Source organism: Pinus tabuliformis, chromosome 5_1, assembly GCF_031772625.1.
Source record: "Pinus tabuliformis cultivar Carrire ecotype Pingquan chromosome 5_1, CPIR1, whole genome shotgun sequence".
In the NCBI taxonomy this organism is placed as follows: Eukaryota; Viridiplantae; Streptophyta; class Pinopsida; order Pinales; family Pinaceae; genus Pinus; species Pinus tabuliformis.
In genome coordinates, this window is record NC_142305.1 from 566169156 (window position 1) to 566190440 (window position 21285).

Sequence of the window (21285 nt, forward strand, 5' to 3'; positions counted from 1 at the left end):
ATATGAGAATATCATCCAAATACACAATCACAAACTTACCAATGAATTCTTTGAGCATCTCGTTCATCAATCGCATGAACGTGCTGGGGGCATTGCTCAACTCGAATGACATAACCAACCACTCATACAAGCCTTCATTGGTCTTGAAAGTTGTCTTCCACTCGTTACCTTCTCGAATTCGAATCTGATAGTAGCCACTCTTCAAATCAATCTTTGAAAATTATACTGCCCCACTGAGAAATTCCATCATATCGTCCATCCTAGGTAAAGGAAACATGTACCTAATGGTAATCTTATTGATCACTTGGGAATCAGTGCACATCCGTCATTCCCCTCCTTTCTTGGGAGCTAGAACAGTCGAAACATCATAAGGACTCAGACTCTCTCTAATCAGTCCTTTATCTAATAATTCCTACACCAGTTTTCTTATCTCCTCATTTTGTTTTGGGCTCATCCGATAAGGAGCCTTGTTTGGCAAACTGGCTCCTAGGATGAATTCAATATGGTGACTAATACTCTGTTTTGGTGGTAACTGATTGGGCCAATCATCTACCATAATATCATTAAATTCCTGCAACATATTCTGTATCTCCATAGGCAAATTAGTAAGTTTTTTGTGTACTAACACTGCCCTTGGTCTTCTCAGAACTACATAACCCAATTCACGCTCCTCAACTTGTTGCAAAACTCCTTTCCTCCTAGCAGTAATGCTTTCATTCGACTTGTTTTTGCTGTCTCCTCTTCTTTCATGGGTACCAACATATGCTTTATCCCATCTTTGACAGATCTGTAACAATTTTTCTCTCCATCATGGAATACCTTTCTATCGTACTACCATGGTCTGCCTAGTAGAATATGGCACATGTCCATCGGCACTATGTCACAAGTCACCTTATCTTTGTACTTACCTATTTGAAAATCTACCTCACATTATTCATCAACTAACAATTGGTGTCCCTTCTGCAACCACGACACCCTGTATGGAGTTGGGTGTTTTTCTCTTTTCAAACCTAGTTTCTCCACCATCTCCGTAGCTACCAAATTATCAGTGCTCCCACTGTCAATAATCAATTTAAAACATTTTCTGTGTGACTTACATACAACACAGAACAATTCTTTTCTCTATGTCATATTTGCTTCTTTCACCGATTTCAACAAAAGCTTGTTCAATACCAAGGATTCCCCTATTTTGGTACATTCTCCACCTCCTACTATGGTTCCTTTGCTGCTTCAGGCTGAGCAACATACGCTCCTCTCTATCCAGCAAGTTCATTTTTAGGACATTCAAACAACCTGTGTCCCCACTTATGACACTTGTAACACTGAAAGGCATTCCCTTTGCCTCTGCCATTACCTCTTCCTCTTTGGTATGGCCTTCCTCCCCTCGTGTTACCTTCTCTCTTGGTCTATCCCGAAGTTTTGGAACTACTGTCCTCTTCACGGCTGTTGGCAGTCTTACCTTTGCCATAAGATTGTCCTGTTCCTTTGTCGGAACCTTGTCCTATTCTCGCATTCTGCTTCCTAGTAAGCTTCTCCTCTACCTTAAAGGCACATTGGTATGCCTCCTCCATAGTTTTAGGAGAAAGAATGCTAGTCTCATCTAGGATCTCCATCCGTAGACCATTCATAAACCTTGTTGTCTTTTTAGGGGTATCTTCCACATATCCTGCTCTCAAATTTACTTTATAAAATGCTTCAGTGTACTCCTTTACAATCATCACTCTCTGACTCAGGTTTTGTACCTGTCAGTAAAGGTCAATTTGATAATCTTTACGCAGAAATTTACTCTTCATCTTCGCTACCATTCTTTTTGAACTTCTAATCACTGGTTTATTTAGTCTTCTTCGTTCTTCCTGTACAACATCCCACCACAACACTGCATGTCCTCTCAACTTTGTAACAACAAACCTGATCTTCTTCTCTTCACTAATTTCTTTGTATTCAAAATACTTATCTAGTTCACTAATCCAGTTCAATAGTGCCTCTGTGGATAGGCTGCCATCGTAAATAGTCAATTCTAGTATTGTCTTACCACTGGCCAATAAAACTAATCTTAAAAATCTAAGTTCTAGTGCCTCCTCATTTTTCCCTTCTATTGTAGCTACACTTTCTTCCTCTTCACTATCATCTCCACCATCAGGATCCATACGTCTTCCTACTTCTAATGGTTCTAATCGTGAATTCAAAACTCTAATCTCTTCTCTTAATCCATCATCTGCTGCTCTTATGTTACCTCTACCTCAACCTCTCCTGCCTACCTCCATCTCTGTTAAGAAGAGCAACCTACTCTGATACCAAAAATTGGTGGAGATGTATCTGATGTAATAAATATGGTTGTTTGGATTTTATGTTATTGTATTAACATGCATGTCAGTCACTTCTTACCGGTTAACCGGGTCACGGTATTATACCCCTGTAGGCTCTAGAAAAGTTCTGTAATTACTTTATGTTGTGGCTCTGCCTATGTGCCTGCCACTGTGACTACTCAGCCTGTTGATGCTATTCTTCACTCTGTCGATCTATGCATGCTTGTTACGTTTCTGTCCGTGTGACGGTCTTTGGTGTTTCTATCAATCAGCTAGTTAGCAATGTATTCTGGTTTGTTTTAGCGACCTCAGCTCAGTTTAGCACATATTCTTCTCACAATGTGTCGTCTTGTCTTCAATGAGTTGGTTGACTATGTTTTTGGATTGTATTTCCCTTAGCATTTCAACGTTCTTACCTAGTTGGATTTGAACCCTCTCGATTCTTCTCTCACTGTACTCTATAGGGTCTTTCCATCTAGGGTTTTAGCTAGTGTTTAGGAGATGTTTGGTTAACGTCTTCAATAGTGGGAAGCCCTATATCTTTCATTTGCTATTGCGTAGTGCTATCAGACTTGGATTGAATACTGTGTGTTTTCTTAGGCATTGTGGTGAAGCCGTGCCTTTATCCAGCTGTCAGATTGTGTTGTATACTTTCGTTTGTGTTTTTTTGGTGAAATTGTGCCTTTAACCGGTTGTCATGATTCTACTACTCTTAACTTATACTTGTATAAAGAGGACTCTATCAGAGTCTGGCACCCTTTCGATTTACAGTGGAATAAAATCTTGACTCTGAATGTTTGTATTTAGCTTAATATTTTCGGCACAAGAATGTGTTTCCTTATTGTATGATGTCGGTATTCAGTTCAAAATCTTTTGTTTTTCATATCCAGGAATGTGTAAATGAACTATTTAATCTTGAATGCAATATTTATGCTTCTCTGTAAATGAAAATGTAATGGTTTGGAAAGTAAAAGGGTTACCTATTCATTCGCCTTAGGGTTTTTGTCTCTAGTTTTTATGTAGCAGTTTATCCTTCCAATGGCATCTAATGATTTCTTCTCTATACAATATTTGCCTTGTCACTCTAGGGTGATTCCTTGTCAGTTGATTCTTAGCGCCTACAATTTCCCTTCTGTCTTCTTACACACACGGTAATTTACATCTCACTGATAAACATTACACAAGAATTCGTTGGACAAATAATCTGTTAATAACTGTTATTTCTGAAAATAAATTCTTGTTGACACAATGCACAGTTCATAAAACTCAATAGGCTCAACAACTTCTGTTAATTTGTTTCCCCTTTCTCTTGGCATCCGCCCCTCTATGGGAATTGGGATTGGCATTTAAGCCTTTCCCTTTTTCATTACAGTTAGGAAACTATTTCCCTAGTCAGCCAAATGCAAAAAAGTTTCTAATTAAAAGAATAATTTAACTAATCTAACTTAACTAACCTTAACATTGTTGTGTAAAGTTACATAACAATTAAAATCTCAAACAATTCCAAGAAAAGGTTTTTGTCTCTACCACCTTGGCAGGAAACAAAAATGTTTCTTCCAGCCATTGCCTGTTAATGAAATGCTCCTGCATCACTAGTGTTCAGGTCCCATGTTAAATTCATAATCATTATGGTTTACAAACCAGTCAATATTATTTCAATCAACTCTTGGAATATGGAGATGGATAATGTTGTATGTGTTTGCCATTTTTTTAGCACAATATTACAAAGAATTTCCCATTTTCACTGCTTATGGATAGTTAAATATTTAATATTTTTGGGTTAGCGACTATTACAAGATGATGATATTAACAATACAGTGGAGGCAATGTATGACAGTTGTTTTGAGCTTATATAGACACAATTATGCCTTGTTTTTCATCACAGTAAAGAGGTTGATCCAAATGCTACATAAGAAGCATCTCGATTTTGGTTGTTGATTTTAGTTTGTCATATTTCCTTAAATACCCATCCTTAAGACAATGATTATTTTATTGGCCTAGGAAAAGAAAACATTAAATATGTTTGGAAGGTATCCAAACAATACACCTCAGTTGATGCCACTGATATTTTTATCTAGAATAAGATTTCAAGCGAAGTGAAAAGAATTTGTAGCATCCATACTCGGTGATGGTAAAGATATATACGTTTATGGAAAAGATATTAAGACATGTTAGAGTATATTTTCAACAATTTAGTAGTTTACTACAATTAATACCATAATGACTTACAGATCTAGCTGGCATGGACTACCTGCCATCATTCAACAACAAGTTGAAAAGTGACTTTTGAGAGAGAAATTTCCAGATTAGAGTGGATGTAGATGGAACACCCTACAAATATCGTTGAAATTTTTTATGGATTAGAATGGTTGCAACCACCACTCATCTTTGGTACATGCACCAAGGGAAGATGGTGCTCCATATGAAGAAATTTTCAACGTGCATTCAGAATTTCATGATCAAGGATTATCCCTTTGGGTAGAAGCATCTAACAAGCCTCTATTATGGGTTTATTTGAGCTATAATTCAATAGTATATATATGATGGATTACTCCAACAAGGGTCCTTTACAACATCATAATACAAGGGGTGCTTTGAAGGTTTTTTTTATGTTCTGATCACATGTGAAATATAAAGTGTTGGGCATGGAATCCCCCCGAGGAATGTTTTGGGGCTCAAAGCCCATGTTTTGACCGAATGATGTTGTAAAGCCCTACGAATTGTGAGCGTGGAGCTATTTTGGAGTCAAATGGTTGTCCACCCTAGTTTTTAATGTAATTTTGACCAACCCATGGTCTGCGGAGCATGGGATTGTATAAATAGAGCAAGGCTCTAAGTGTAAAAGAGCAGAACGGAGAGAAAGAAGGAAGTGGAAGCGAAGAGAAAGAGTCTATGTTAGGCCCCTATACTACTAGTGTAACCCCTTATTGTTATTAGTATAACCCACTTATTATATTGATGTACCCATGTAGTGCCCATATTGTTACTATTGTGCCCCATAGAAGCCCACTATTGTTATTATTGTGCCCTTACATTATTATTGTTATGTCGGCTCTGATTATGTTATAACCCCTTAGACTCCTATATATAGAAAGGAGGTCTTTTCATTTGTATCATCCAAGAATTGTTCATTTATGTAATGTAAAGGAGGTTGCCCCCTCGAAGAGGCTGAATTCTAAGGCATTGATCTATCTTTTCTATCTTTTCTTGAGCTGGTTTCATAACAGTCTAAGTGTCTAAGTGTGTCTTGGGATGTAGAGTAGGAGAAGGCTCTACAGTTGAATGCATAGAGGCCTAGTAGTCCACGGCTAATCACACAAACCCCTGTAGCTGAGTGTGCAGGGCAAAGTCGAGTCTATAACTGAAGGAAGATAATAATAAAAAAGAAGTTTTATCTTAATTCCATGTATCTATTCTTGGGTTTTTACTTGTTTGATATGAATTGCAATTATACTATTTATTTACTGTGCACACTTGTGTTGATGATTTATATCACTAAGTATACTTTACGCCTACAAATAAGCTAAGTTAATCAAATAACAGTGGAATACTAGTAAGGACTTGGGTAATAATAGCGTTCGGCCCCCAAGTAGGGTTGCACGAAGGTAGCATCTCAGGTTGCAAGGTACAGGTAAGTGCGCTTAGCGACGTGTGTGTAGGGTAGAACCATGGACCACTTGAAATCATCAGACATCTACAAGGTGCAAAAACCTAGTTCTAGCACCCTCTCATACTACTTTGGGTGAGACCTCAGTCTGCGTTCCGCGGACTGCTACCTAAAGGGCCAGTAGTACTAGGATTTGTTTAGCTAAATCACCTCTGAACCTGGGTAAGGCCCCAACAGGCCAACATAAAGAAAGCTCTAGAAGCATATAGACATCACTCTTATAGGAGTCCTGACATAGAAGGATTTGGAAGACCACTTGGATCAAGGCTAAGGGAAGACCTAGCAATGGAAGACAAGTTATATAACTTGAAACAATTGTGAATACTGAGCAGAGGCTAAAACATGTTCAATTACAAAATAAAGCCTTAAAGCATTAGGATGTTTGGAGTTTTGTGCAAGCACTAAAACTCACCTGGTAAATATGCGTTAAACCCTACGTATTCTTGAAATTGATAAAGAAATTAGGAGTAATCATCACCGTTGTTTTTACACAAAATATCTCTTTAGTGCTAGAGGAATTCGAGTCTACATAATGGTCTGTATTTGATGGTAGGGTTTTGTGTCTATGTTTGTTTTGGCATTGAGATGACAAGAGGAAATTCCTATTAGAGCAAGGTAGACAACGGAAAATAAAGATTCGTTTAACATGAGCAAATTTCCAGTCAAATTCACATGCAGTTGTCATCCCTAAGTGGGATTCGAAAGTGTGAGTGGGACTTGCTTCTGGGATGAGAAACCAAAGGAAAATTCTCTCCACCTTCAGCCACATTACTGGGAATAAAACCTTTACACATCACTGAGAATCAAACCACTACCCCTCAGATATTAAACCATCATCCCTTCTACAACTATAGTTAATAATTTTTGGCATTAGGATTCCTCATCTCACTCTAAGAGAGTGGTATCCCCACCTAGAGTTAGTAACATGAAGAGTAAATCTCTTCCCATACTAGGCTTCCTCCCTAACATAGTAATACAAGTTTTTTCCTAGAAGAAAAAGGAGATTCCCACTCCTCTTCTTGTTGCCTCTATAGGGCCTAGAGAAAATGAGATCATTTTTCCCTCCTTGTTCCCATACTTATTTTTTTCCATTTGCTGATTATTATTTTCCCAACTTGGCCTAAACCATGAGAACCCATCAACATTACTCCAATTGTCCCTTTTTATTCCAATTTTTTTTGTTTGTTAGTCTTATCATCCTTAGTTTGTTTCTATGTCTGCTAGCCATGTCTTGTAGGAAAATCACCATACAACAACCTATCAGCCTCCATGGCTACCACCAAACTAATCCACATCCAAGTAGTTTTCCTCCTCAGCTCTAGAATCCATGTCCCAAACTCAACTAATTTAATTTGATTAAGGTTATAATGTTTATAGTAAGGGAAAATGTAATCAGGTTGTTAACACTCCTCAAGATCTCCAAGGCTGAGGAAGGGTCCAGCTGAGGTAACCACAGAACAACATTTTGACATGGTAGCTAGCCCTACCAAGCTCGAGAGGGCTCTCTCCAAAGAATCACAACCAAGAGGGCTAGATGGATTAGGGTTTTAGCTAGTTATGATGTGCAAATAATCTTTTGATTTGATTTGATTAGGTTATTGTTGGATGAGGATATTAGGTCAAACAGGCTAGGTCAGGAAAATCGGATATAATTGCAGACATTCAAAGGGGAATGGTAGGCAAGAGGCTTAGCACTTAAAAGGTTATTTGGTGATATGGTTTAAGACTGATGAGGAGTTAGGAAGATCATATGACATGAATTCTTCCTAAACTGAAGAAAAATGGACAAATTATGATAACTTTCCCAAACAAGAGCATGAGTAAACAATTATTCTACCTATCAACTTGAAAATTACCATATAATAGACATGAAATGGTTTATGAGCTTACGAAACATTCATACAAATGATGAAAAATAAGAAACCATGTTAAACGTCCATACCACATCTATCCCAAATAAATAGCCACAACTCATCTATTAAAACTGGCCAAACTCTGATACAATATTGTCTTTGATCACTAGTACAACATCCAACCAAATCCAACCTTTGAAAAAAGTGAAGAAAGGGAAGATATAGACATCAAAACAAACTCCTCCTAACCTCAGGGATCGAATCCATGAGAGGAGGAGCAGTTCCACCAAAATCTGAACTGATAGCTAGAGTGTAGGGTGGTCAAAGTGACTTATCCCTAATTATATTGGAACTGATTCATTTGACTTGATGAAGTCCGTTTACCTAATGTATTTACCACTAGGTAATAGTAAAAGACCATAATTACATTTAAAATATCAATGACATCAGTAAAAATTTTATTTCTAGAGGTGAAAATCATATCTAGAGAAGAACAGTGAAAAATTAGGCAAATTGTCAAGTGCACCATCTTTATGTCAAGTGTGCCCTCGATCTTGCATGCTACTTGTGACTACCTTCCCGGCGTCCAAATTGAGCCCTAGATAGCACATTGGAAATCTTGTCCTATCTAGTTTCCAAATATATATTTTGTTTCCAAAATGGGCTTGACTTGAACCTCCAAAACGTAATTCTCCCAAGACTGGTCAAGTGCACAGCGCCTAGGCCAAAAATGAGTCTGAAACATGATTTTTTGCTAGTTTTTTTCCCTTTCCACCTGCCAGTTTTGAAAACTAGGGCTAGAAATATGGTTTTATGATATGTGTGTGTCATTATGAATCTAGTGGTGGTCTCCATTTCTCCAAAAAGTTCCCCAAAAAAGTGTGCAATGCCTAGGGCACTGCGTGTTTGACCATGCTACTAATTTCTGGGCAAGTTCGTAGCACAAGAAGGAAGTGCGTAGTGCCAACTTAAAATCAACTTTTGAGTACCCTCCTGAAGTCCACATTCAGCCCATGATATCTCGTTGGAAATATGTCTCTCTTGGCTACACAATGATCCTATCAAGCATTGACAAGGATCAATTATAGCCTCTCAAAAATCAATTCGCCCAAGACTGTTCAAAAAGTGCAGAATGATGGTGCAAAAATGAAGTGTGATCTTTCAGGAAACTTTTTGAGGTCTTTCGCAACTCCAAATTGAGCTCATGATATCTCATTGGAAATCACGTTCTGTCTAATTATCATTTGACTCATACATCAAGTCATTTGGACACTCAATCTAGGAGAAACATTGATTTTCCCAAGGTTGCTCCAGAAGTGCAGAAAACCTCTTGTACCACCTGTATGTTTTATATTTCTCCAAAACCATAACACCTGCGTAAAAACTGAAGGAGTTTTTTCATCCTTGGTCTATTATGGACAAAATTGTCTCTCACTTTTGTAAAATTCATCTTTGTTTGGTTGGCAACATACTTTGAAGCAAAACTGGCCCTATGTGTGGCAAATGATTTGTCCCTTGGAATGAATTCTTGAAAAATGATGGAGACATGATGTTTATAAGCTGGAATGGCCTCATAATTGCTTAAATTACCTCCCTTAGGCTTACTCTACTCAGATGTCTCTGATTACATAGCTAACCCTAGCTCAATGGGAGAGGAAATTAGGGTTTAGTGCTTATCAAAATGATGATTTGGACACCCTTGGGAAAAGACAACTCCCTTTGGCATTCACTTAAACTTTTGAAACATTACCCTTTCACTTGACTATTTCCTTTGACAAATTGATCTTTTGATGGTATTTGAGAACTCTTTGAATTTGACTTCTTTTTTAATGAAGTTGGCATATAGAGATGAGTTGGCAGCCTAGGAACATTAGTTATTACATATAGTGAACGTAAAATTACATGACGAAATAAGAATTCCTCTTTACAAATCATCTTCACATGGTGAAGATATGTTATTTGTTCACCCTTTACTTGCTGCTCTTATGAAATGGAATGGAATTTTATTGGAACCTTGGAAACCCTAATGATCTAATGAAACCTTGAAAAACCCTAAAATATCTATTGAGACCTTGAAGGACTGAAATTCAAGATGACATGATTGATGTGATGGCATGATGTCATTAACTTTATGGACAATAGATACTTAGCAAGGCTAAAATGAGCTAGAAAGGGGTAAATTTATAAAACGAGTAAAGGAAACCCTAATTCAACATTCAGTGACCAAATTTTTGCATGATGACCTAATGGAATGACAAAAATTTTAGAATGGGACCCTAATATGATATGAAAAGAGGATTTTTTATCACTGATGGTAGTATGCAAATACTGACACTAACATGAGCTATTACATATTTCTAGTTGTTGTAGGACATTTTGATGATCAAATGAAAACTGAGTACATGTAGGTCAATTTCTCAAGGTGACAAAAAAGCCATCCCTTCCCCGGCTTAGTTACATTCCCTAATTAAGGTTTGGGAAGTAATTTTTTGTTGAAATTGTGTCACAATCAGATGAAATAATGTGAGTTTTAATTTTTTACTACAATCATAGTTTAAGTTTAAGGGAGGTTGTGAACTTATTAGCCAAGGGTATAAGGATATAAATAATGAAAATGAAACTTCCAAATAGATTCCTTGTTAGCTCCAAACCTTTTTGAAGCCACTTCAGAAAAGAATTTTTCTGATTGTAGAACATGAATTCAAGGCATGGATAGTTTTAGAGCACTTCTACCAAAAATTCTTGAGAAAATCATAATTAGTGCTACCCTCATAACATTTCAAAGATAAAGAAACTTAATGCCACATTAGTATCCATATGAAGATCCTACTTTTAGGGTGCTTTGAAACAAGCTTGAATTCCCTTGTTAGCTATTATAATTTCATACGATTTAGATGCTCTAACATTTGGGCTGGAGTCAAGATTGTGCTGACACCTTACATATATTCTCTTATAATTATGGTTGAAATTTATTGTTAATGCAACTAGAGATTCCATGGAGGAAGATTTTTTAAGTAATTTTTTACCTTACAAACACTTCTAATGACATCATTTGGAATGGTATATAAGTACTCCCTAACCTTAATACATTATTATTTATATATTCTACAATCATGGCTTTTATTTAGAAGGAAAAATTATTTGATTCTATTAACACGTGATTTCATTTGATCTCCTTGGTAGTCATGTTGTAGCGACAATTGTTGGGATGTCTCAGTGGTGTTGAAATGTTATTGAATGATATTTCATATCCTGTGAAATTTGGTAGTGGAAGTAAAACAATCCTAGACTACCTACAAATCACCACTCCCTTGATACCATATAGGGTGTGATATTTATATAATTTATCTAGGGACAAGAAACCTATCAGTACATTGTAAATCAAGAGGTTGCAGCATCACAACATCACATGTTTAAATGATGTAATAAACCTGTACCATAGTCAAGTTTATAACTTAAAGGTAAAACTCACACTTTCCAATTACCCTATTACTTCCATTCTCTTCTGATATATCATCCCTAGTCATTTTTCTTCCTAGATGTGACCAATATTTAAGTGCTACACTGAAATTTAAATAGTAGGTGTACACATATTTGAAATTTACACTAACAAAATGTAGTTATAAGATACATTGTCCATGTTATGTATGATATTAGTTATTATTAGAAATGAAAATGAAGTTACATTATACTAAACAACTAAAAAAAAAGAATATACTGAATATTTTTTATAAAGGTATTTCTATATTTAAACATAGTGAAAATGAAAGTGCAAAAATTATTATGGTTTTCATTAATTAAGGAGTCTTGAAGAATAGTTAAATTATGAAATTGAGTAAAAATGTTTTATATTATTAAGGCTATTATCCTTTGTATCACAAATTTTACAAATTTTCTCATCCCAAGGTGTTTTTGGGTTAGTGCAATGTTGGCTTTAATGATGGAGGTCATGAAATTTTATTTTAATTTTGAGTATTTGTTTTGTTCTTTAAGATAAAATGTCATACATAGTTTTGATCAACAAAATTAGGATATATAAAATCTTTGAAGTAGTTGATATTTCTCTAATTAATTATTTCATTGTCATTCTAAGTCTTATCCTTAAATTTCATGGAGACGTAAGATTTGATATTATAAATATTGTTATCACCATAATCTCATCAACCTAGAACATTCAAGTGATGGTACATGGAAGCATCACATCTCTACATATAACTTACATAAGATAGTCAACTCATCGCCCCTAGTCTATTATAAATTATCAAGTAGAGTCAAACCTTTAGTGGACCATTTCTAGGATTTCCCTATATATCCGTCAATACTTGTGGAAGTGGACTCTTAAAAGCTTCAATTATTGGGAAAATTACTATAAATATATAAAATTTAGCATATATTTAGCTCATAAATATGAAAGGACACCTTTCATAGTAAAGTATTAGACAAACTTATTTGAGACCCTTTTCTCATTAGCACTTTATCCTTTCGCCCTCATTTGGATGTAGTTAAGAATTTGGATGCTTATGACTCAAGGAGGAGCATTTTCATTGAAACCAATTTAGATTCATATCTAAATTTAGCCTCTAAGTAGAAGCCATGGTTAAGAATTTAGGAGAACGAATTGATAGCACCATTATGCTAGAGGAACAGAGATAAATATTGAGGAGTACATTGCTTCCATTCACTTAATTATAATTTGCTATAAAAGTAGAAAATCCCAACAAAGCACCAACTCCTAGCCAATACCAATATCTCTATCGAAAATTCCATGACTCTCCAACACAGAAACACAAATTTGTAGGTTTTTCTGCACTCTAAAGGCCAACACAGTTCCATGACATGAGTCAGTTTGATAAAATTACTACAAGCAGAGGGTTTTAAGACATCAATTTAACATGAAATAACATTTTTTCTCGACGTACCCTTTTTCTTTTTCTTATTCTTTTTAATTAATATTTCTTGTCTCTCTGGTGACATAATAGAAATCAGTGAATGATGGTACCCAACTTCCTGCAATGCTTAACTTTGGTTTTGAAAGTCCAATGCTCAAATTAGTTCTTCATCACAATCTATTTATCGGTGTTAGTGGATGAATTTAGCTAAAAATTGATAAGGTTTGTGGGTTTAACTAACCCACCTATCATTCTAATACTATCGAACTCCGAATCTCTTAAAGGGTTCAATGGTTCCTATGTTCTTGGCTCTTGAGGCATCCATATTTTCATAAGTGAGATCTATGGTTCTGGTCAAGTGAGAAATGAACCAATTTGAAATGCATCTAGGGGAAAGGGAAAGTAAGATTTTCAATCAGTGACCTTTTTTTACTTAAAGGGGAAAGGGATAGGCTCAGATAAGTTGTAAAAATGCTTTAAGGACCTAACTAGGGAATATTTTTGCTTCTCATTAAAGGTTAAATGCTTCAAGGACCTAACTAGGTTGTATGCTTACTTCTTGGTAATGGTGTAATTTATTTTAGCATCGTGAAGAGTCAAAATCCCACTAGGTCCATAAGAAAAATGGTTATCAAATAAGATCTAACCATGGAAGAGGCCCTATACATGGTGTCATCGCTAGGATAAATTTCGGATAGTCAGTCATTGTGGGAAAGGTAGAGCAAGAAGAAGTGCTTAATTAGTTCCTACATCTACACCCTGTAGAAAAATTAAACAACAAAATGAACCCTTAGGGATTTAGTCCCCTAGTATAACAAACATCATTCGATGAGATGCACAACCCCCTTGCAATACTACAAGCTACCAGATTCAGGTTTGGATTCAAATTCTAGAATGGGTGTAAAGAGAAAATCGAAAAGTTTGTAGGGTGGACAAGTAATTAACCTAAGCTAGTATCCATTTTTCTTACCTTATCCAAACTTACAGGGTAGGGAAGATAAACAAGGGATACAGGGCACAGGCTAAGGTTAAGTCTAGGGATGAATGTTATTATATTGTGTTGGTTCTCCCATAAAAGAAGAATGCATTGGCTTGTAAGGGAAATTCATGAGGTTGGAATTCATCTAGCTTCCTCTAAGAATAAATGTACTAAGAGAAATGGGATGGAATTGATTAATACCTCTAGTAGAGTTTGGGAATGGTGGCCTAGAATAAGGTTTCCCTAGTTGAATCCCTCCAGCTGGATCATGTTTATGCCTTGAGCAAGTCTGTTATTGCATATTTTTCCCCAGTGGATCATGAAAATTCTTAGCAGGAGGTTGCTGCCAAGAGAAGATTCCTTCAACTTGATCATACACTAGCCCAAAATGAACAACGCTTACTAGGCTTGCCATAACTTTACTATCACAAACATTTTCACTAGTAATAAGCGGCTAGGCATGACAAATATTTTTAGTACCATCTTGATTGGGCTTTGTATTGAATTCTCTCCAAGGAGTAGGCTCACTTGCAAACATAATCAAACATTGACTTTTTTCTCCTAATTATACCAATAAAGTTGCAAGAGGTATTAAGGGACCACTTATGGAGCTTAAAAATTGAGGAGGCTATTGTATAAGGTTGTTTCTAGTAGTCTAAAACATGCATTGAGATTGGATAGGTTGGGGTCTTGAAGGAGTTCGAACTTGGAGCTCTAGACCTTTCGCAATTTTGTGTCTGGTTTTTAGCTACAAATGGTTTCCAGCCAAATGAACTATTATGAAATGATTTTGTCAAAGAAAATCTCGTCTGCATAGAGTGTACAAGAAAAAATCAGAGGGTACTTCTATTATCTATTTATAAATCTATTAAACAAGAAGAAATATTTATACATTCCATAACATTAATGCCTCAATCCATTTACAATGTTCAAATTGTGTGGCAATCTGTAACCACCAGGACCTTCTCTACTCCTTCTATCGACAACTCTTATTTTCTCTCACATCTTCCATAATTGTTTTCCTGGATATTTTCTCGTACATGGGTCCCCTATTAAGCATTGATCTTACTCTTTTATACTCTGCATCATTCTCATCATCTGATAACTACACTTCATCAAAGATCTCTTCATCATGTTCACCAAAAGAATCATATCCTTTCTTGTACAAACTTAGGCCATTTTTTGTACAAATTTTTCAAATTATGGAACATATCAAACATGTACCCCTTCCCTTACATAATCAAGCACATCAGCAACAATATTGTACAAACAAGGTAGTATGTCATTTTCACTTGTTTAAACACTTCATCTATGAAATCTAGTGACAACCTTTTCTTAGTTATCCATAGTATTATACCTTCATTTAGTGCACTATGGCATTCACTATCTTCCACTACTATAGAAGTCCCTAACACCTACAAAATGAAATTCCAAATATTACAAACCCATTAGAATAATCTAAAATAAAAAATGTTACCGGGAGATAAGGAAAAAATAATTTTAGGTGTTATCTTCTTATAAGACATCGATCAGAAATATGCAAAAACAAGAATGAAAAGATAATAGGTTTTGTTTCTTAGGGATTAGAAAAATATTTAAAAAGATACTGACAATATATCACACATAATTAAATGGCACTGTAATCACAAGAATTTCATATATAACAAATAGTGAACATTTAGAATGTCCATCAAAAAATAAGAATATTCAATACATCTAGTGTCCTGGTTTTGTGACCCCTTACTCATATTTTATTATAATTGGGACCTAATAAGACCAACTTCAAGTCATCATAAAAGTGAATGTTTGGAATGTCATCTATCATTATTGTTCTTTTTTACAAAGATTATCCTATCATAAAATAAATTATGTTTCAAAGCATCATCAATCGGTAATTTAATTCCATAACTATATGTGCCACTTAGTGCAAGCTTTGTAACATAGCCATTGATAAATTTCTTACATTTAGAGTGTTCCAATTGTCTAATTTCACTGTTGGAACAATGAAAATTATAAATATCACTTTTTGAGTGTTTTTACTCTTCAAAAATTAGAGCCATCATATAACAATAGAATATGTGTCATCTTAATACTTCAATTTTAGAGCATATTAGAGCTACAAATAATTGTATGGATTCTACAAGGTTTTAAAACCCTAGCTTCTTATAGTGTCAATACTTAAATTGATTAGGTTGTAACAACTAATTTTACATTATGCATTTTGGTTGAATCAAATCCTTTGTCACTTGTTTATGATGATAACTTGAAGCAGGATCTCCCTTCTCGAGGCATACATGTGAGATCATTCAATTCAAATTTACTCTATGAGCCCTAGGAGGTCAATGATGAGGAACGATGTGCATTTTATACCTTTCAAGCTTGTTGGAATAAGTGCCTTAACATTCCATATGGTTTGTTGGCTCCCCTTCTACCTTCCAAAAGGATTGTTGTGGGTTCGCACTCTCCTTTAGACTCTTTCTTAAATGGAACTATGATAAGTCCTTATTCTTTTCGATACAATTATTTTCCATGTCAATGTGGACTTTCATAGAGTGTCAAGAAAGAAAAGCCTTTAATTAACTTATATTATTTTGGACATATTAGATTTTCACTCTTACCGATAGATCTAGCACAGAGATGAATCTTAAGGAATCATATTATTTCAAGGTTAATATACATCAACTTCCACTCATTTAGTACCCATAATAGGGATCTAGGACCTCAATTGATTTGATAAGTCATTTTTAGTATGGTTCCTAAACATACTATTGGGTATTTCACAGTATATCATGAACACTTTTTAATTGTTGATCTACTTCTAATATCAAGAATTCCCCTTGGATATCAAGCATAATGGATGGTTATTCTTTTGTTTTTGAGTAAGAAATCCAATTTGTAGATATAAGAAAAATCTAGCGAATGAAAATAATTTTAATGATTTAAAAAAATTGTGGTCATGTTTATTTGATTTTGTTGTAGCATTTTTTGGTTTTGATAATTTAGAATAAATTAGACAAAAAATGAAAATGTATATACAAAATGTTAAGATAGGATATGGACAAAAAGGATATTGAATAAAAAATGTTAGGAAATTTTTTGAATAAATATTTCCATATCAAAGAAAATGTTAGGGTAGATTCCCTAAAAAATAAAGGCAAAACAAAATGTTAGTTTAGACAGAAAGGAAAAGAAATAAACTTTGAAAGTGTTGCAAATCTAAATGCCACTACTTTGTTCTAAATTCAGTTTGGAATATAATAGTTGTGTGCAATTTGTTTAGATGCCACACTAGCTTATTTTATCCAATTATAAGTTTCATCATAATTGGATTTGTTCTCATAGGTAGAAAATGAATTGGCTCAACAGTTTAATCTGAGCCAATGGAAGAAATAAGGTATAGAGTTAGATTGTTCATAAAAAGAAATATTGAGTTGCTAGTTTAAATGCACTCTAAAGGAATAAGTAAAATGTTAGGAATAGAAGGGTAGGTAGAAATTGAAGCTTTGAAATGTTGAAATGGTTATTTCTTAAAGTATAATATCGCATCGCATAATTCATAACGGAATGAAACATTGGGCAGAAGCGATGTGTAATGTGCGATAACGACTTTCAACCATTGGATGACTATGGATTCCTGACCGTAGGATCTTATAACATTGCATAGCTCTTAAGGGAATGAACCATCGGGCATAAGAAAATGTGATATGCAATATTATATCCCTATATTCACTAAAATTACCCGAACCCACATCCGCTTACCATATCCTTCATAATGTTCATTCCCCACTCATACAATAAACACCTGTTTACCTCCGCTCCACATCACTTCATTAACCTCTACCTGATTAATGTTAAACCCATCATCAACCTTCAATGATCCCTTACTGCCAATGCTTAAATCACTGGGCCCCTCCCTAAGCCCATGCTTTATTGCCCGCTCGCTTCCCTCGCTTGACTGTCGTTATATCAACTCCCGTCTAGATCCAATGCTCCACATGCATATTGGTCGTGCCTGATGCCTGAACAATAATCGTCTGATAAAGCGGCTTTTCCTGACCCCCCTGAGCCTATGTGTCATGCTCTAAAGTTTATCAGGTGAGCCCTCTTCAAAACCAGCTTCACCTCATAAGCAGTGCGACGACCCTTTAAAACTGCCTCCTTGCCAACCCGATAAACAATCGATTATTCAAACATTCGCGCCATATTAAAAACTTTTCTGTTACATATTGATACCCTAAAAACTCTTGTTTTCATGCCTTTTTCCCATTTCACATTTTAAACCATTAAAACCCTTCATCGCTACCATGAACCTCTGCTATGCCATCTAACCTCCAATTACATTCAGGACGCTGCCACAACTCCTTCTTGAGGCATTCCTGTGCCAGAAAGCCATCAATTGTTTTTCTTCTTGAACCTGTGTTTTCTTAACTATTGTTGTATTTTGCATGCAATCAGTCGAAGACTTGAGCATTGGATAAATAACTATGATATCAGTCGCAAGGTCTATTTATTCTAAGAATCAACAAGAAACCTCTTAAAAAGTCTATATTCAGAGAAGAAGACTATTACATAAGGAATAAAGAAGAAGACAACTATGCAAAGCCTTGACTGTTGAAACAGAGGATCAATTATAAAACTCTCATAATAAACACACTCAAGGATTATTTCTTCATCCAAGATGAAATCAATCATATATTTTGGTAAAACCCACTTTTACTAAACACACCGAGATCGATGAAATCTATAGAAGGATAACAAGCATTTCTATCCCAGATAAGAAACGTTGGGAAAAATTAACATATTAACTTAATCAAGGATAATTGAACAACATTCAATTTTTAAAGGAACAATCAGCTATTTTCAATCACTTTTCAACTTTTTTAGTGACAATCATTAAACAGCATGGCACCAAAGCTGTGCCAGATCATTAGACAGTTTTATTTTTTATTGTGTAAATAATCTATTTTTGTAAAAGCAGTTTAGGATGTTTTCCTCCTACGGTTGTATAAATAACTCTCTTCACGAGTTATCACGGGTTGACCCTTGATGAAGCATTTCTAGATATTTGATGTACTTGACTTTTCTGGAACCTCAATATAAAGCAAAGGATTCTGAATTTTGTTTTGCGTAGTTTGTGTTTCCTGTAAGTTTTTCCATTATTACTCATTATGTTTTTGTTCATATTCTTATGACTTTACAGAGATAACTAGGTAGGAATAATTGTGTCTCAATCTATTCCTAGAAGCTTTTTGAAGTGATAATCATTAAAGAGAATGGATTAATGGATTGTGTGTTTAATTAATTCCCTCTAAATTAATAATTCATCAGCATCTTGTTGTAAGCATATGGATATTCTCTTGGACCTTCTGAACATCGGTTAGAGGTTTTCATACTTATGATTATGTAATTATCTATCCGAGAATTGTGAAAATCATATTATTTTTTGGTTTTTTGCTCACCACTATTCAAGCTTTATCACCGTGTGAAATTTTATAGTAGCCCTTTGCTGAGATATTGATATTATTCAAAGGGTTAGGTGTATCAGTTCTATATTTCTTTTATTCATTGGTCTCCCAAATCAAAACAAAACCCCCCAAAAAAATTATCTTAGATGCTCTGGCATAATAGCTGATGATTATTATCTTAGAGGAACAACATCAAACTAGCGTCGTTGTTGTGGATCTCGAATTTCATTAAGTTTTCCTAGGGAAATGATATGTATTCTGTCCCTTTAAGGTGATTAAAGGTCTAGAAAGGTTAAAATCCTTCACTTGGTGACTCCACTCTCTCAAATTGGCACCTTTTAAGCACACCAGATCTCGTTCAAAGGGTAACCTAGTTGTTCCTTTGTCAGATCCTGAAAAAATTCTAAGAAAAACCAGTTCTACAAGGAGACATCAACTGTCTTCTTCTTCTTCTTCTTCTTCTTCAATCTCACATTCTAAATATTTACCATCATTTGATCCTTATAGTAACATTCCATCCATTCCAGATTACTCTCACCTATCACTTAGGGTTGCTGAACTCTTAAGGTGAGGAGTTGATTTTAAATCATCGTTCCTCATTCATTCATTTGAAACTCATCCAAAACCCTCACTACCACCAGGATCTCAAATTGAATCTGACTTAGGTGTTAATTTACCAGAATATAAACCAACAGATTTCATGTCCCCTACCACTTAGTCGTTTCCTCCCACTTTTGGACAACCTGAAGCTTCTACTTCTTAACAACCCAAAGAGACCTTCTCTATGTATTCAAATCCACTCTTTGAAGCAAAGGAAGGTATTCATCCACAGGTCCAAAAGTTAGTTCTTAAGACTCCTTTGAAACCACTTAGGAGATCCCCTCCTTCTTCACATCCAACTAGTTCTTCAACCAATCAATCACCTTCTTCAACATCTTCTTCATCTTCTTCAACTTCTACATCCTCACAAACACCTCATACACCACCTCCCACTATGGCTTTCCAACCTATTGTAGTGGCTAGATATGCAGCTTTAGTCTTACCTCCTAATCACAATGCATTCCCAGCTTGATACCTGAAATACCTTCCCAGGTATAATGGAGAGACCAATCCTTCTGCTGAAGACCACCTTCAAGCCTTTTTAGACTCTGAAGATAACATGAATATTGAATGAGAAAACATTTACATGAGGTTGTTTGTACAATCACTTGAAGGAAATGTAAGAATTTGTTTTTGGTAGTTACCTGCAAATACCATTAGAAATTGGGAATAACTTACAACTATATTTAAAAACCAGTGGGCTGTGAAAAAAAATCCTCTTTACTTTCTTACTGAATTTGATGAACTTAAAAAAAAATTGGTGAACCTGTATCATACTTTATCAAAATATTCAATAAGATTTATCATAAAATGCCCCCTGATTGTAAACCCCCTGTAGCAGCAACAAAGTCTAGATTTTATAAAGCCTTTGATGATAATTTTGTTGTTATGCTAAGAGAGAGAACTTCAAGAACTCTTGAAGATATGCAATCAAATTCTATTGATGTAGAAGAAAACAGGGCTGCTTCAACTACTTTGAAAGCTAAAGAGGAAAAGGCCCAAAGAAAACTCAAATCAACACCAGATGCTTCTAGTTCCTTTAAGACTAAAACTGAAGATTCTAAAATAGATGAAATAACTTCTCTTCTTAGAAATTTATCTAATAGAATTTCCAAGATTGAGACTCAACCTAGGACAACTCAACAAATAGTTTCCAGACCCCAAAATCAAAATCAAGTTCAGTATCAAAGAAATCCACTATTATGAATACTTCAGAGACCTAGTAATGATCAGCAGGTTCCTACTCCTTTGTTGATAGATGATCAACAACCTGATGATAATACTATGACCATCACTAAAGATATAAATAATTTGGATACTTCCTCTGATCAAACAATTATTATTCCTTTTACACAAAATCAGGTTCAAGAAGATCAAGAATCTTCACAGGTTTCTAAATGCCATGCCTTCTCAGAATTTTTAATTGCAGAGTTGAACAAAATATATGACCTTAGGCCTAGGCCTAGCCCAGGAAGACCTCCTAAGGAAACCCCAGTAATTGAACCTCATGCCAAAGCTACTCAAAC

General features: G+C 35.3%; 1 pseudogene; it reads left to right on the plus strand.

The window, feature by feature from the left end:
* Window positions 1-2521: 2521 nt before the first annotated feature.
* LOC149166084 (cryptochrome-1-like) overlaps window positions 2522-21285 on the plus strand; it is a 66533-nt pseudogene continuing 47769 nt past the window's right edge.